Consider the following 18,390-nt stretch of genomic DNA (forward strand, 5'->3'; position numbering starts at 1 on the left):
ATTACAGGATGCAAGGGGTAATTTTCGAGTGTGTCACACAGGAGAAGGATCTGGGGGTGGTAATAGATATGGGAGGTAAGCAGGCAGCACAGTGCCAGGCAGCTATAAGTAAAGCAAATCGGGGTTTTAGGTTGTATTTGGAGGGGGATCATTTATAAATCAAAAGAGGTGGTGTTAACATTGTACAGGAATTTAGTGAGGGCCACATTTAGAATATTGTTTGCAGTTTTGGTCACCACAGTTCCGGAAGTACATAGATTCCATGGAGAGGGTTCAGCACAGGGCGACGAGATTGATTCTGGGCCAAGCTAGACTCAGCTAGGAGGAGCGGCTGAAGGAGACAGAGCTTTATTCACTAGAAAGGAGGTGGTTACGAGGAGATATGATGGAGATGTTTAAGGTAATGAAAGGTATTGATAAAATAAGTGCAGATGAATTATTCAACAGAGTGGACAGTGATAGGACCAGGCCGACCAGGGACCATAGCTTGAGAGTAAAGAAGAGGAGAGTAAAGATGGTAGTAAGGCAGGGGACTTTTACTCAGAGAGTAGTTAATGCATGGAATGGTCTCCCTGGGAAGGTTGTGGCAGCAGAAAAAGTAGATAAGTTTAAATTAGAATTAGATAGGTACTTGGAAGTTATGGAGATAGAGGGGTATGGGGATGTTGATAAGACTTTTAGGTAGTTTGAGCATTGATGGGTGATTGTGGAGTGCTGTTGTTGTTTGTTTGCGTTGGTATATGTGTCTTCTTCTTCTTCTTCTTCTTCTTCTTTCGGCTGCTCCCGTTAGGGGTCGCCACAGCGGATCATCCATATGATCCGCATAGTGATTTGGCACATGTTTTACGCCGGATGCCCTTCCTGACGCAATCCTGGTCGCCTCTTACGACACAGGGATATGGTACACCTATTTTAACCGGGGTATACACCGGCCCAGTGTACTGGTACTCATTTTGCCGACCTCGGAAGGATGACAGGCTGAGTCAACCCCCTGGTGTATTAATTCAGTGGCCCAACGGGGCTTGAACTCAGGACCTTTTGGATCCCAAGCCGCTGCCCTAACCACTGCGCCAACACCAGGCTCGTTGGTATATGTGTATATATATATATATATATATATATATATATATATATATATATATATACATATATACATATATATATACATATACATATATATATATATATATGTATGTTTGCGGAGTGCTGTTGGTGGGGGTCTCATAAAGGGGGATGTGTGGTTGATGTGTGTTTTTAACCAAGCCCATGCCCCCTCCCCTGAGGAAAAAAAAAAAAAAGAATCCAAAAATTTCAAAAACAACATACAAAAACACTTTATTAAAACATAATAATAATAATAATAATAATAATAATAATAATAATTAAAACAAATTGGGATTTTCTTCTTTGGATCTTGTGTTAATAAATTGGTGCGGTGTTGATGCGCAACAGGCATGATGGGCCGAATGGCCTCCACCTGCGTCTAATTTCCTTGTCTTTCCTTATATAAAAATAACTATAATACATTAAAGAACATGGATATGTATCTTCAATATTGTGACAAATTCGTGTTTGAAATCATGATGAGAAAAAAAACTTGGCATTGATTTAATTCAGCAGAGTTATACTTTTGCACCCTACTGTATGTGCGTGTATATTCCAGGGTTGATGCTACATGGAGGTGAGGAGGTGAGCAGTGTGACCACTCCTTGGCTTTTTTCACAAGATCTTGGCTATTCGTTGTTCACTTTGGCGTCTTGGTTTTCTATAGGTTTTTTGGCGTATAGGTTTTCTATTATTATCATCGCTTTTCCGAAACCTTGTGAATTCTTGGCTTTTTTTCATTGGCTCACCTTGGCATTTATGAAAATGAGGAGTGGTCACACTGGAGGTGAGGAGGAGGAGACTTCCCCTCCTCCTCCACCTCCCCCCTTCCCCCTTCCCTACCCCAACACCCACTCTTCCCCCACATCCTCCTTATAGCAATTCCTTTGAAATACAGAAGACTTTGACATTATTCCACAAGGTCTTTATGGCGATTTATTTCCACAAGTTTTTGGCAATCAGCACAAACCAAATAACAATTTGCACGTCCAACTGCCTCCATCAGGCTTTTGATTACTCACCCTGGTTTAATGCACGCAATAACATTCTGGAGTGGAAGAGAGCTAATGGACATTGGTTGTGTTGGTCACCATTAACCAAATCAATACATTTTTTGAAAGTCAGTAGTTTCAGAAACATTTATGTAACCTGGTTAATCATTCACATCACTATAAAATACATCATTAACACAACAAATAAACTGGCATTTATGTGTATATGCACAGGTATAGTCATCTGATGCCCTCAGTTGTAACTCACAAGTAGTAAAGGCAGCAATATATACATAAATCCACCCGTCCATCCATACAAGAAAGAAATAAAAGTACTCACAATCATCTGTGCGCTGATGTGGATGTGCAAGTTATGCGTGTGTGCGTGTGTGTGTGCGTGTGTGCGTGTGTGCGTGTGTGCGTGTGTGCGTGTGTGCGTGTGTGCGTGTGTGCGTGTGTGCGTGTGTGCGTGTGTGCGTGTGTGCGTGTGTGCGTGTGTGCGTGTGTGTGTGTGTGTGTGTAAAAAATGTTTGAATGTAATACGAGGAGTTTATGTACATTTGTGTATATCTATATGCGGAGGTTATATGCACGCATATGCATACGAGAAGTGCAAATGTCTGCATCTGCACACGTCTCCGAGCACGAGTGTATACGTGTGTGTTTTTATAAGGTTTGTTTGTTTGCGCACATGCGGATGTATACGTTCGCGTGTACATCTGCAGACATATTGCATGCATGTCAATGTGCATCCGTACATGCGTGCACACATGATGTGTAAAGAAAGCATTATCCTGCATTATCTGAAAGAGTTAGAATAAAGTGCAAGTGCAAAATGCAACGGTTGTACTCGTTAATCCAGATTTCCTGGAATGTAGCAATGTTATAAATCTTGTTAAACACAATCCACTTGCCTTTTCACGTTTCCTGAACATTGAGTTTACCTACTGAGCCATGCGGAGCCAAGAAGTGATCGTCGTTTTCACTCGAATCCTCCTTTCTGAAATGTGTAGCGAGATATGTGGACAAAGCATTTGTGCCAGAAGACTGCCGCTTTTGACCGCTGTGCTAAAGTTAAAGATTAAGCTCTGGAAGACAGCCAGTGTCCACAAGAATCACTATCAAATTCCAGCTGATGATTAACAGAAATAACCGCTGGTGCTGTGCCATGTACAATGCCATACAGGAATGAAGGGGCATGGAGCGGCACAGCAGGCAGCTGCTTGCTGATTGCGCTTTTTAAAGGTTGCACGAGGTGTAGTTTAACAGACGAATATCTTTGTGGAGTTCTGCTTTCCTCTGTTGGACAGTTAGGATGGTTACATTATACTTTCGCTGCACAAACCGTGTACCCGACAGGTATGTCTGTTATAGTGTCTTCAGAAAGTATTGACACCCCGAGACTTTTGTCACATTTTGTTGTGTTACAACAAGAATTTAGAATGGATTAAGTTAAAAAAAATTGTCACTGATCGACACAAAATACCCCATCATGACAAAGTGAAAACGTGTTTTTCGAAATTTCTACAAGTTAGTTGAAAATGAAAAGCTCGTGTCAATAAATATTCAACCCCTTTGCTGTGGCACTTCAAATCGAGCTCAGGTGTATCCACTTTTCTTTGATCATTCCCGAGATATCTCCACAACTTGATTGGAGTCCATCTGTGGTCAAGTAAATTGAATGGACACGTTTAGAAAGAAACACACCTGTCTGTATAAAGTCCCACAGTTGACAGTGCAGCATGTCAGAGCAGAAACTCAACCATGAACTCCAAGATAGAATTGTGAGGCGGCATAGATCTGGGGAAGGGTATAAAATCATTTATAGAGTTTTGAAAGTTCCTAAGAGCAGTGAGCTCCATCATTAGGCAATGGAAATAACATGGAACTACCCAGACTCTTCCTAAAGCTGGCCGTCCGACCAAACTGAGCAACTGGGCAAGAAGGAACTTTGTCAGGGAGGTGAACAAGAACCCAATGACCACTCTGACAAAACTACAGAGTTCCTTGGCTGAGATGGGACAACCTGCCGGAAGGACAACAATCTCTGCAAAACTTCACAAATCTGGGCTTTATGGGAGATTGGCCACACAGAAGCCACTCCTGAGAAAAAGGCACATGACAGCACACCTGGAGTTTACAAAAAGGCACGTGAAAGTCTGAGAGCATGAGGCAAAAGATTATGCAGTCTGATGAGACGAAAATTGAACTCGGCCTGAATGCAAAGAAGTACGTCTGGCGGAAACTGAACACAGCTCATCACCGATCTTACAGCATCCCGAGCGTGAAGTTTGATGCGGCAGCATCATGCTCTGGGGTTGCTTTTCAGTGGCAGGGACTCGGAGATTTGTCAGAATAGAAGGAACAATGAATGGAGCCAAATACAGGCGAATCCTTGAGGAGAACCTGCTTCAGAGTGCAAAAGACCTTTGACTGCGGAGATTTCCATTCCAACAGAACAATGACCCCAAGCTTACTGCGAAAACAACACCGGAATGGCTACAGAGCAAGAACATGAAAGTTCCTGAGTGGCCCCAAACAAAGCCCAGACTTCGATCCCCTTGAGAATCCGTTGAAAGACTTGAAGATTGCTGTCCACCGATGCTCCCCATCCAACTTGACGAAGCTTGAGCAAATCGGCAAGGAAGAAAGGGAAAACATCCCCAAAGCCAGATGTGTAAAGCCGATCCAGACACAGCCAAGAAGACTCGAAGCTGTAATCACTACTAAAGATGCTTTTACAAAGTATTGGCTCAGGGGGTTGAATACTTATTGACGTAAGACATTTCAGCTTTTCATTTTTAATTAATTTGTAAAATTTTCTAAAAACATGTTTTCTTTGTCATTGTGGGGTATTTTGTGTCAATTGGTGACAAAAAAAAATTCAAATTTATTCCATTTTAAATTCAGACTCTAACACAACAAAATGTAAAAAAAAAGTCGAAGGGTTTGAAAACTTTCCTGAAGGCACCGTACATGCAAGTCATGACAAGTTCACAATATGATTCAGCACAGGTACTCACATGCCTTTTAAATAATATATTTGCAAAGAAAAAAACTGGTGGGGGAAGGAAAATATAAAGGGGTGGGGGAGAGGAGAGAAGGAAAAAAGAGAAAACAGTATACTCTAGAAATAAAGAGGGAGATAAAATAAAGTACACTTGGGAAAATTAATCACGATGGAAGAGAAGGGAGGATTAATGTACGGAGCATCAGGATGTCATGGTGTGCGGAGAGAAGGTGGCCAACATTTCTGCCATTCTTACCTGTGTTATGGAGATGGTCCATTGGAGTTAATTGTAAACATAATTCCTCACGTGATTATAGTCGAGGGTTACTGTGTTTGAGATGCCGCAGTATTCTCATCTTTTGTTTTACAGTCAACCCTCCTGGATTAACCACCGATACAATAAACTTTACTTAAGGAAGAGGCCATTTGGCCCATCACACCTGCTCTACATCAACACCACGTTCATCCAACCTGTCAATTGGTCAACTCCTGGGAAGGTGGGGGAGAGGAGGTGAACAGTCCGGCAGCACAGCATAAGTATAATAATAATAATATTTATAATAATAGCATATATACAAAGCACACACATACACGCACAATATATACACATAATCATGCATGAAACAGAGGAAAAAAAGAGGGAATATTTTGATGAGAAAAAAAAAAAAAAACACTGAGGGAGTGGATGAAGACACTTCGAAACAATGAATATACACTGATGGCACATTCACCTTATGATGAGACACTCTCACAGACATCACAATCACAGTATACAATCACCCATCCATACCTAAACCATCCATCCATCCATTGGTACCATATTCTGTGCAGAGCGTTGATGCTGCCAAAGCAGTCTCCTTGGCTATTGGACACAATCCTGGACGAGTCGCCACTCTATATACAAGTACACCCCAGATCCACGTACCCCTCCATTCCAAATGTGTCTCGGTACTTCCAGTTTAAAAGATTCTGCTTTTTCTGTTGCCACTACCTTTCCAGGTAGACCATTCCATAAATACACTCAATGGATGAAGGACCCTTGCCAGACTGCACTCATCTCTACTCGTGTAGCTTTGTCTTTCTAATCACCCTTCAATTTTCACTTTCATAAAGACATTAAAGTTCCTTTTGGGACAGAATCGTGATAGTATTTCAGCTTTTGTTTAGGACCTAGCACTACTACTACTTATTTGATAGCCACAGTTATTCCCATCATCTTGCGGGGTAGGCCATGGAAAGTTTTGGCACAAATCTTTCACGAAGCAGCATTTTTAATTGAAAGTGGCAGGACATCGGAAATTGTACAGTGTGATGGAGTTAACTCGCCAACCCGTCACAAAATATACTGTGGGAACTTTAACATCTATCAATTAACAACAGCAGAGGGGGACACCCAGCTTAATGTTTATCCAATGGATGGCACACGATGATGCAACATCCTACCCCTGAAACAATAATCTTAATATGAAGTTGGTCGAGAATCAAACTCAGATGAGACAGTGAAAAGTAACTCTGCTACCTCTCCACTCTTTGATGAGACAGCACCTGTCTGGCAGAAACAAGCATGGCAGAGAACTTAAAAACCAAACTTAACGACTTCAGCACTCGTAGAGTGCAGTCTGCCCTCGTGCATTCCTTCTGAACAAAAACACCATCGTTAACTGAACATGCTACTATTATGGCCTACACACCCGTACCATCCATGCACCCAATTATGTCACATAGTTTCTTGGCATGGGTTATGAATGTCATCAATTAAATTCTTCACTCACATTGGGTCATTCATCAGCTTTATGAAGATTCAGATTTTTCAGATAAATATTTCAATTCAACCAATTATGGCAAGAATACCACTTCACAGATGACATCATTATCACCCTATATACCTCATGGGGAGTTGACACATGCCAAGGTTCAATTTTTTTCGTTGACTGGTTTTGGAGAAAATGATGTCCAAACTGCCTTTATGGGAACTGCCTTCTCCCATTGTGTGAAGCTCAGAAATTAACAGTGGATGATATGAATTAACATTCATATCGGGTCAGATCAGGTGTGGGAGCATGCGCTAGAGCAGCGGGTCGCTGCATCCACTTTCCCCCGGTACTCTCGGGGCCACCATCTGGCCATCCCCAGGCAGATGCCTGGCCCATCCCCATCTCTCTGAGATGTTGATCAACTTGCTGCAACCACGAGGCAGAAATGATCAGAGCTAACAATAAAACATATGGGGAGTTTAAAGTTTCGCATCGATCGGACAACAGGTTGCAGAGAAAAACATTTTAAAACTGAAAACCTACAGACACGGCGGATACACAGATACACAGACAGGGGCATTGCAATAGTTTTGCATCCTCTTCGTGCCGAGACAAACAAACACTTCAAGGAGTTTCCCATTATAGTCACAGAAAGCCACACAATGAGAAGGGAACATGTCCCAAAAGATAACATAGTCAAACGAGGAACGATTTATGTTGAAGTTATACTTTTCTTTTGATTGCTTTATATTAAAAGTGTTTCAATGAAAGGTTGTGATGGGAAGCTAAGAAGATATTTTGTGGGTTTTAAAGAGCGATTATTAAGAAAACAAGCGCGGTGGAGCATGCGAAAAGCTCCTTCTCTACTTGTCAGGAAATATAAAGTATTTGGCACCAATATCTCCCTGGTTCCTAAAATATCCCTGAGCAAATTAGGAACGATGAGGCTTGGCTTGTGTTCCAACATTCGTCTGCATTCTAAAAAAAATCCATTGAAAACGAGTAACACAAGGGAAACTGAAAGAGTACAGCAATTTCGTGGTAATAACGAGGTGTATGCTTCATGGTAATAATGTCATCAGTGACACTAATTCACCCTCAACAAATGCCCGAAAAGGATACTATAACCAGAGAGTTGGTGTCAAAGGCACCCAATGCTCATCTGTTTATACATTTATCGTTTTTAAAGGATGAGTCTCATAATATTTTTTTTATAAAGCATTGCAGTGGAGTCTGATCCAAATAATTTTAAAGCAACATATGTATTTGTATATTGTAATCAGTAAAAAAATAGTGTGGTAGATAAAAACATTAGAAAGGAAATAACTTGCACCAAAAACTTTTAACATTTTCACGCTCATGCTCACACTCACGCTGACGCTGACGCTCACGCTGACGATCACGCTGACGATCACGCTGACGATCACGCTGACGATCACGCTGACGATCACGCTGACGATCACACTGACGATCACACTGACACTGACGCTCACGCTGACACTGACGATCACGCTGACGCTCACGCTGACGCTGACGATCACGCTGACGCTCACGCTGACGCTGACGATCACGCTCACGATCACGCTGACGATCACACTGACGCTGACGATCACGCTGACGCTCACACTCACGCTGAAGCTGACGCTCACGCCGGGGATATCACTATAGCTCTCTGCTCTTTGAACAGGCGAGCTAAAAAGAATACTAGATCATAAATTACAATTTTTAAAGCATTTAAGAGATTTACAAGGATAACTGCAGTTATATTTTAAAATATCAAGAACTTTGAAGCTGATAGAGGTCTCAACTTGGTCGTTTTTGTATCTTGAAATATAAAATTGAGGCTCACAGAAAAGTGAAGAGAGAGGGGGTAAAATGCAACATGGTGACACACAGTGAGGCTGTGGGGTCATATGTGGATTGGACAAATAAGTGGATAAATCAACAAGAAAAGAGAAGGGAGAGGGAATAGGGAAGGAAACACAGTAACCTGCAATTAAATATGATATTGAGTTGAGTTGTGTGAGATGAATGAGGAGAGAGGAGAATGGAAGTAGGGATATTGGGGATGACGAGAGATTTAAGGTGAAGCCAGACGAGATCTGTGACTTGCTACAGGTCGCATGTAAACCTGTACTAACCTGGTTCATGGTCGGGTTGTGGGTGACTAAACCATCTCCACTACCATGTTTCCTGGTGAGGAGGGTCGATGCACATGGACACCCAGCAGGATTAAAAACAAAACCAGTCAAAGGGTGGAGCAGCTCCTTGTGAGCCAACAGCCATCCATTTCTAGTGCCCAACTGTCTGCAGACATCCTCCTGCAGTTCGGTTTTTTATTTTTATTTTTTAGGTCGTCAGTGACAGGATTTGCACTCCGGCCACCGTAAAACCCTTCACTCCACAAAACCCATAAATGTAAATAAAACTTAAAACCCACTCCGTGGGAGTACCTACTGTGCAGCTTCCCTTCACAAGGCAGCTCACCGGATGATGGGATTGGGGCAAAGCCTTCGGGACCCCCAAACTTTGCTGACAGGAGGAAAAACACAGGGTAACCTTTCTGGGTCGGATTGCGGTAGTGTGTGTCCGGGTGGTGCTGAGGTGTTATCCACCAGACGGCAGTCTCCTTGGGTTAACCTGAGGCGGTCCCTTCAGGTGGGTGCCTGGAATGTCCTACCACGAGGAGAGGATGATCACCTGTCTCTGAAATCATCTCAGCTTTTGCGTTTGAACATCGGGATTGCAGCTCTCTCTGAGGTTCAGAGACCGGATTGTGGCGAGATCATGGCGGGTGGTTACACCTACTATTGGTCTGGTGGCTCTGATGGTTACCATACTCAAGGAGTTGCTGTAGCAGTGTCCAATAAGCTGACTCCAATGATAATTGAGGTAATACCGGTCAACGAGCGTATTATGAGACTAAGGATTTGTCACTTCCTGGGTGTCATTTCCCTGGTCTCTGTATATGCCCCGACTGAGGCGAGTGATCTCACCGTGAAGGATGCATTCTATGCCACGCTCCAATCTGTGGTTGATCAGTGCCCCAGGCAATATTCTTTTTTAGTATTGGGGGATTTCAATGCATCGACTGGAACTGATCGGGATGGTTAGAAGACGTGTGTTGGTCCCCATGGGTTTGGAACTATGAATAAGAATAGCACTAAGTTCCTTGACTTTGCAAGAAGTCATGGACTTAGGGTGGCTGGTTCATGGCTTCAAAACACACAAGCTCACCGCTGGACTTGGTATTCCAACGCTGGTGGTGTGGCAAAGGAGATGACCATGTGCTCGTTGATGGTCGCTGGAGGATGATGTACACTGACGCTCACGCTGATGATCATGCTCACACTCAGGATCATGCTGACGCTGACAATCACTTACAATTAACTGCAGGGTCTACCGGAATGCTCAGTTTTTCAATACCGACCACAGGCTTGTGTTAGCAACTCTGAACTCAAGCTTAAAACCGGGAGAATGTTACCATCCCAGTCGAGGCTGGATGTTGGCAAGCTCAAGGAAAAGAGGGTGGCTGAGGAGATTGCAAACAGGCTGAGTGGGGATTTGGGGGGTTTGGGTGTTTTGAGAAATCCTGAAGAGTTGTGGAGTGCCTTCAGGACCACCATCCTTGATGTTGCCGGTGGATGTCTTGGAACTCACCGAAGGGCAAAGAAGGATTTTGTCTCTCAACGGACATTGGATACCATTGAGGAGAGTCACAGGGCCAGACTTATTGGCAGAGCTGAGCTGCTCAGGGAGTTGAGGCAAAACACTACGTGCGCTAAGGGTGGACAAGCACGCCAATGTGTGAGGAATCTGTGAGGTGGTAGAGCATCAACTGTGGTCAAATTATTCTCGTCCCGCTTACACGGGAATTTGCGCCTAGTGTTCATCCAAGCTCATCCCTCGGTGTACTGCAGTTAGCACGTAGGGTGGTGGGCACTTGACAGAGGAGTCCGAAGCGAAGGCCCGCTGGGCCGGTTACTTTGAGCGGCTGCACCAGGCTGATCCACCAGCTGTTGAGTTGGATGTCAAGGGTGTTACTATCCCTATTGCTGACCCTCCACTCAACTGTGATCCACCTTCGTTTGGGGAAACACAGGCTGCAGTGAACCACTTGAAATGGTTTAAAGTTTTTGGGATCTGTGGCAATCATGCTGAACTTCTCAAGGCTGGTGGAAATGCTGTACTCATGTTGTTGCATAAAGTTCTGTGCCCTGTCTGGAACACATGCATCATCCCAACTGACTGGAAGAGGGGCCTTGTTGTCCCTCTCTGGAAAGGGAAGGGTGATCACCAGGACTGCAACAACTCCTGACGGGTGACGCTGCTCTCAGTGCTAGGCAAGGTCTTCGCTCGAACAATTATTGATGGGGTTCGCCACCATCTGCTTGAGCACCAGCGTCCAGAGCAGTCAGGCTTTACAATAAAGAGATCAACGTATCCTTGCTCCTCAGGTCCTCACCGAATGCAGATGAGAGTTTTGGCAATGGTTGCTTGCAGCCAATGTTGATCTCTGCAAAGTACTCAATTCAGTGAATTGGGATGCACTCTGCAGGTTTCTTCGTCTTCGTGGGGTGCCAACAAAACTGATCAATCTGATGTCTGAACTCTACTCTGGTACTGAGAGTGCTGTGAGATGTGGTGGTACCATCTATGGCTTATTTCCAGTTGTTACTGGAGTTCATCAGGGCTGTGTACTGGCCCCATCACTTTTCAATGCTTGTATGGACTGGATTCTGGGGAAGATGTTGGAGAGATCAAGCTGCAGTACATCATTTGGGAATGGCAATATCTCTGACCTTGATTTCACAGATGATGCAGTCATCTTTGCAGAGACTGGATATATTTTTGGGGGCCCTCGAGGTGCTGAATGAGGAGTCAGAGCCTCTGGAATTATGGGTTTCCTGGGTCAAAACTAAGATCCAAGCTTTCAATGACATATTGAATGCTGCAGTTTTGTCTGTACCTGTTTGTGGTGAGGTCATGGAGAGATTCACTTCCCATGGCAGTGATAATCATGTCTCTGCTGGCTGTGAGTCAGAGGTCAATAGATGTCTGGGTCAGGCCTGGGGAGTCATGGATTCACTCGATCATGGGGTGTGGTGCTGTCGGTACCTGTGCAGGAGGATGAAAGTCTCAGTCTTCACGTCTGGTGCTTCCAGTCTTGCTCTATGGATGTGAGACTTGGACTCTGACGAGGGATCTGAGATGGAGACTTCATTCCTTTGGTACCAGGTCACTTTGGCGAATCCTTGACTATCACTGGACAGACTGTGTCCAATGAGCGGTTGCTGAGAGAAACTCAAATGAGATTTGTTACCTGCATATTAAGTGAGCGTCTGTTGCGGTTGTATGGACATGTGGCTCATTTGCCTGAAGCTGATCCTGCTCACCAGATTCTCTCAGCGAGTGTGCCTTATGAGTGGAGGAGGCCAATGGGCCAACCACGTGCCTCGTGGTTGCAACAAGTTGATCAGCATCTCAGAGAGATGGGGATGAGCCAGGCATCTGCCTGGGGGATGGCCAGATGGTGGCCCCTAGAGTATCGGCTGAAAGTGGATGCAGTGACGCGCTGCTCCAGCGCATGCTCCCACACCTAACCTGACCCGACATGAGATGGTGGTCCACTGTTAATTTCTGAGCTTCACACAATGGGAGAAGGCAGTTCCCATAACTGGTAGAGGTAAGAAGCATGGGAGTGGGGGGGTGAGCATTCCACCTAGATTTTGGGGTTTAACCCAGAGGGAGCAACTGGATGAATGCATGTATACTGGAAAACCTGAAGTGGGTCAGAGGGGGAGCTACACCAAAGGAGAGGAGGTAAAAATAAAATAGCCCCGAGTGGACTCAGTCACCTCTTGAGGTTGCAGTTCTGACCTCGACTGAATCCAAAACCTGAGAAATGTCACGGGCGATAGACTGGAGTCAATTTTGGGGACCCCCCTCCCCCTCCCCAGCCCCTCAGAGAGCCTCCCTGATCTGGAATCAAAAAAAAAAATCGAAGACCAAGCAATCCTGTGGTCCATCGAGTAGAAAGGATGCTTTGGGCTTCAGAGCAATCAGTCGGTAAATAAGGAGACGAATAGGGATCTCAAGCTTCAGGGGGTAAACATCCTGGGAGCCCCCATAATCGAAAAACCAAAAATCTAAGCCTGAGTGAATGTGTGGGCTCTTGTCTTGTATTCATGTGTCAAGTTTCAGAATCATCAGTCGGGTGATAAGGAAGGAGTAGCAAAAATAGCAAAAAGATAACGGACGTACGGATAGACATCCGGACATCCATCCATCCATCGGGACCATACTCTGTGAAGAGCATTGGTGCTGCCGAAGCAGTCTTTGGCTATTGGACACAATCCTGGACGGGTCGCCACTCCGACACACTATACCAGCAAGCTGGCACTTATTTTGCCAACCTTGGAAGGAAGACAGGCAGAGTCAACTCCACCTGGTATTAATTCAACAGCCGAGTGGGGTTTGAACTCAGGATCATAGGATCCCAAGCCTGCCACCCTCACCATTAAGTCAACACCAGGCATATCCGGACATCATGACCTATTTTATAAGGTTGTCTCAATATCAAGAGGAAATGACCGAAAAAGCAGATGTCACCGACCTCTCTGCAATGGGGAAAAAGGCCTTTGTGCTTTGGCCTCATCATGAGGGACAACTACAATGTTGAGAGCCTTAGATTCCACAATAGAAGAGACAGAGGTGATGCTGGGGGTGCCACCCCACAAGGGAGAGCTGTACTCCATTGAGAACATTAGGAGCTGAACCAGAGGAGAGGTGGTAAGAACCAGAGGGGCCAATGATCTTCGATGATATTCACCTTTGATTATGACAATCTCTTGGAAACAATCCTGAAGGATATCTCATAGAAATATCGTATAAGACAATCATCCTGCAGAATACCGCAAAAAGTTTTTACATTCTATAGGTACAGGACATCTTGTACAATTCCTATATGATAATTTGTTTGGAGAACAATGTCCATAAAAGAGTAAACATTTCTCATGAAGAAACAGAAATACCAAGCAGAGGCCGACAACTTTGGTGTTGGAGTACTTTCCGCCAATGCTCAATCGTTCGTCAAAGGTTTCGCTGAAAGTCTATTTCTGTGCATCACATGATGTCATTAGGTCAGGTGACGTGTTTCCGTGCATTCGCCCCCATTTTATGCAAATGGTTGATCTTAATATGTTTGGTCATAATTTCTGAGAGATGAGCTTGCAGTACAAAAATTATTATTTAATTCTATTGAATACGCTTGGGCTGTCAGGATGACCGAGGAAGATGCCCACTCACCTCTGAGCCATTTAGCTTGGTTTATAATCTCAGCCCAGCCATAAACTAAACTCTCATCCTGATGTTTCACATAGAGGGTGATTCATCAATGTGTGTGCCGTCCCGAGGATGGACGTTAAACTGGGCGTCCCGTATGCCAGCATTCTTTTGTGGATGATAAAGATTCCACAGTGTCCTTTGTGAAAAGGAGGCGAGATATCACCGGCACCACGGCTAAATTCCAAATTGCTGCCCCGACTTCCTGTGGCAGAGATGCGACCCATCTCGGATTGTAAATCTATCCAAGAAACTGCTTTGGCAGAACCGACGCTCTATATAGAGCACGGTACCTGATGAATCTACTTCTACCTCCTCCTCATAAATCCTGGATGTGATCACTTTCTCTGGATGTGAAGTGCAAGGGTGAGAACCGTCTTGTTGAGGCGTGCGATATCGCAAGTTAATAATGAGAATTTATTTCATGTAATTTTACTTTTACATGCCTGTTCCCCCAATTACATACGATTAATTCTGAATCATAAATATTTGATTTTGCTGCAAAATGTATTGAAGACTTGTTTTTTCCCTCTCAATTTACCCATTTGCAAAGTCATGGTAAAAGTGATCCACACTATTGATAGGTTAATGAATGTGCCGAATGAATGTTCCCTCTTTTCTTTTGTTTAAACAAAAATTGATGCCAATATTATTGATGCCAAAAATTGATGCCAATAAAATAAAAATTGATGCCAATATTATACCTCCTAGTAACAGCACATTCCCAAAACAAAGCTAAATATGCAAATAAAATATCGATTGTTTGCATTGTATTCTTTCCTTAGCTACACAAGTGGCATTGTTACTGCCTCGTTTTAATCGCTTCTTGTTATCTCCATCATTTACTATGGTAAAGGTCAAAGCTGATGAGGTCATGGAAAGCACAGTCTCCCCTCCCAAACCCATTTGATTTAATAGTTTCTCTTTATTTGTGGAAACTGTCATGTTTTGGTGTTTGGGTTGATCAATGACAAAGTTGGCAAACAACCTGAAAAGTTTATTGCAGTCGCCGATACACAAAAACCTCAGATTCCTTAGCCCCCTTACCCCCGAACAAGAAACATTCATCATATTGTGAGAACAGTGGAGGGACCTGAATAAAAGCACGGTTTGTAAAATTTCAGTTCCCCATGACGATGGATCACGATTAAAAGATATGAAGAGACAGAAATAAAGAAATATTGTGAAAAAAAACTACATACCTCAAATGAGAATAATAAGGAGGTGGACAAATTTAAGCTAAACAGAAAGGAACCCAAAAGGAGGAAGCCATCATCAAGTAAAATAAGTCGAGGAAGCACAGACACCAAATTTTTCAAAATCATAAATCATAAATTCAAAAAGGCAGGACGAGAATAAAAATGTTCGGCCGTCTGTTTGTCTGTTTATTTGTAGATCATTCGCCTACACGTCACATTGTGACTCTGATCTTCACAAAACTTCACCATTTAGTAAAGTCCATAATTTAAGCTGGAAGTCCAGTATTTTTGAGGCAAATAGGTCAAAAGGTCAAGGCCAAATAAAGCATCAATTTCCAACCAATTCACTTGATATCTACTGCATATAAAATTGAAAAACATGGGTGGACGGTGAACCCTCGTTGAGGTGAAGTCTGAGTCAACACCTGTGAGTATGTGTTTTAATTACGTACTGTTTGAACGTGAGTTGGGCCATGAGCATGTCTATTGCTTGTATGTATATGTGGGAAAAATTACACGTCTCGACCACAAATGGAAACCAGGTCCTCTGGACAGCCATACCAGTGCTCTGCCATCAGTACTGAGCTATCTGGGCGACCAACAGGCTGGACATTCAATTCGCCCATGTATAGATGCCACTCTCTTTCCACTGCTGCTTCCGGGGCATTCGCCGACAACCATCGGAGAAGCAAGAGCCTGTTCACGAAAGGGTCTCCTCCCACGGGGGGGGGGGGCAATCCCATGACTGCTATTATTCACCACAGAGGGTGTAGTAACACCCAGCTTGTGGATCACCCAGATGGCAGAGAACTGGTATGGTTGTCCAGAGGACCTGGATTAGATTCCTGGTCTGGGCATGAAATTTTTCGAACATACATACATATCATCTTTATTTCCTGTTCATTTATAATTGTTGAATTACATATTATTGGACCTTAATTCTGTCTTTTAATTGGCTAGATTAATTACAGGCTATTTGAATATACATTTCAGACACAGACGTTTGGAGCCCTTTCACCTTTTAAACCCCGAAGACATTTTAAGATCCTGAAGATCCTTAAGACCCCAAATACCCATAAGACCCCAAAGACTAATAAGACCCTTTGGAGCCAAAAGCCCCTTTGGAACCTTTATAACCCCAAGACCATCGAAGAGGCTTTTGACCCTTTATAACCCTAATACCCCTTTAGACCCATTTAGACCCTGAAGATCCCTGAGACATTTTAAAACCCTAAGACCCCTTACAACCCACAAATACCGTTAAGAGCATTTATAACCCTAATACCCTTTATAACCCTGAAGACCCTTTAAGACCATGAAAACCCTTTAACACACCTGAAGACCCTAGGACCCTGAAAAACTTCTGGACCCTTTATAACCCTAATATCCTTGAGACCACAAAGACCCCAAAGACACTTCAGGACACCAAGACCCTGTAGACCTCATATACCTCATTATAACCTTTCATACCATAAGACTCTGCAGACCCTGCTAGACATTCTGTCTGACAGCCTTCTGCAATAACACTAGAGGTTCACCAGTCAAAATCAAAAGGCTCCTCATCGGTAAACCACCAAAGTACCAAGCTAAGAGGGTGAAAATAGAATTAATTAATGAAATTTCTCTTTCTTTTTTTTTACATTTTGCTCATCTTTGTTCATGGGAGAGTGGAAAGTCTCATGTGGAGTCGAAAAAGTCCCATGTCGCATCGAAAAAGTCCCACATGGCAAAGAGAAAACGGTGTCCATGGCAACAATTTCACCCCATTATGGGATATTTTTGTGATTTAGTTATTGCCAAACCTCAGGAATTTTTCAACATATCAGATTGAAACTTAAACAGCTTATCTGTAGGCATATGAATTATATGTATACAACATCTGGTCAAAATTAGTCAACGCATAAGGTCAATGCCATCCAAAACATGTAGAACACACATTTGGTGGAAATGAGAAAATGCATCAACCAAATTTGTTATGCACAACAGTCCATCATGAAAAACACTTGCTAGGTCGAATTTTCCAAATTACCAAATTACTGTTTCCATGGCAACTATTGTTTCTTTTTTCACAAGGATCATGCTATGCATGATATCGTTCTTGTTTGTTTGTCTGTGAGCGGCATATCTCAAAAGGTTGTGGACGGATTTGGCCGAAATTTGGTGGATAGGTTGGGTGTGTGACACGGACGAACCGATTTTATTTTGGTGAAGATCCGGATCTGGAGCTGAGAATTATGAAAGTGATTATTCACCATTGAGTGATAGAGCCAAAGACGATAAAATGCATAGCATGATAACTCAAACAGTTATGGACCGATTCGGACAAAACATGGTGGACAGGTTGGGTGGGTGACAAGGATGAATTGATTCGATTTTGGTGAAGATCAGAATCCAGATCTAGATACGAGAATTTCCTTAAATTCGTGATTCCTTCACCATTGAGAGATATTGGGCAAAAAACGATCTATAGTATGATATTTCAAAATATTTGTGGATGAGTTATGACAAAATGAGGTGGATGACTTGGGTAGGTGAAAAGAACAAGCCAATTAGATTTTGGTTCAGGTCTGGATCCAGATCTGATCTATCAGTGTATACAAAACGTAAACTGTTCAGCCTGGCGGAGGTATCCACTGTGCCGAATGCCGTTCGAGTTTCTATAATTAATGAGAATATATTTGTCTTTCACCACTCAGAAACGTGCTTGAGTTCTGTATTGAGAGTATCCAATAAGATCTACAGCAAGTCACCAATTTACGTCGTGAGTGCATTCCTAAAAACTGTAACGTTATAAGAAACGACGTTATTCAGATATGATTTTCCCATTTGCATTGTGTTATAATGGGGGGGATGCATTGCCAGGGAAAAACTTTTGGTCACCCCAACTTAACTCAACCTTCACGTAAGCACATATTACACATACTTAAGTACATTTCACCACAGGCGGAAACATGCGAGACTGGGAAATAAAGCCTCACGGCATCCAC

The 18,390-nt window shown here is 43.3% G+C and overlaps 1 long non-coding RNA gene across 11 annotated transcripts in view; it reads right to left on the reverse strand.

Moving 5' to 3' along the window:
- Positions 1–18,390, reverse strand: part of LOC147029630 (uncharacterized) — a 178,044-nt gene that overhangs the window by 93,970 nt on the left and 65,684 nt on the right. For all 11 annotated transcript variants that reach the window (XR_015055986.1, XR_015055979.1, XR_015055978.1 and 8 more), the window contains one exon: positions 3,011–5,595. This is a non-coding gene — a long non-coding RNA (uncharacterized LOC147029630). The remainder of the gene's footprint in view (positions 1–3,010; positions 5,596–18,390) is intronic.

Source organism: Eptatretus burgeri, chromosome 3, assembly GCF_056783735.1.
Source record: "Eptatretus burgeri isolate ZD-2024b chromosome 3, Ebu_testis_v1, whole genome shotgun sequence".
Lineage (NCBI taxonomy): Eukaryota > Metazoa > Chordata > Myxini > Myxiniformes > Myxinidae > Eptatretus > Eptatretus burgeri.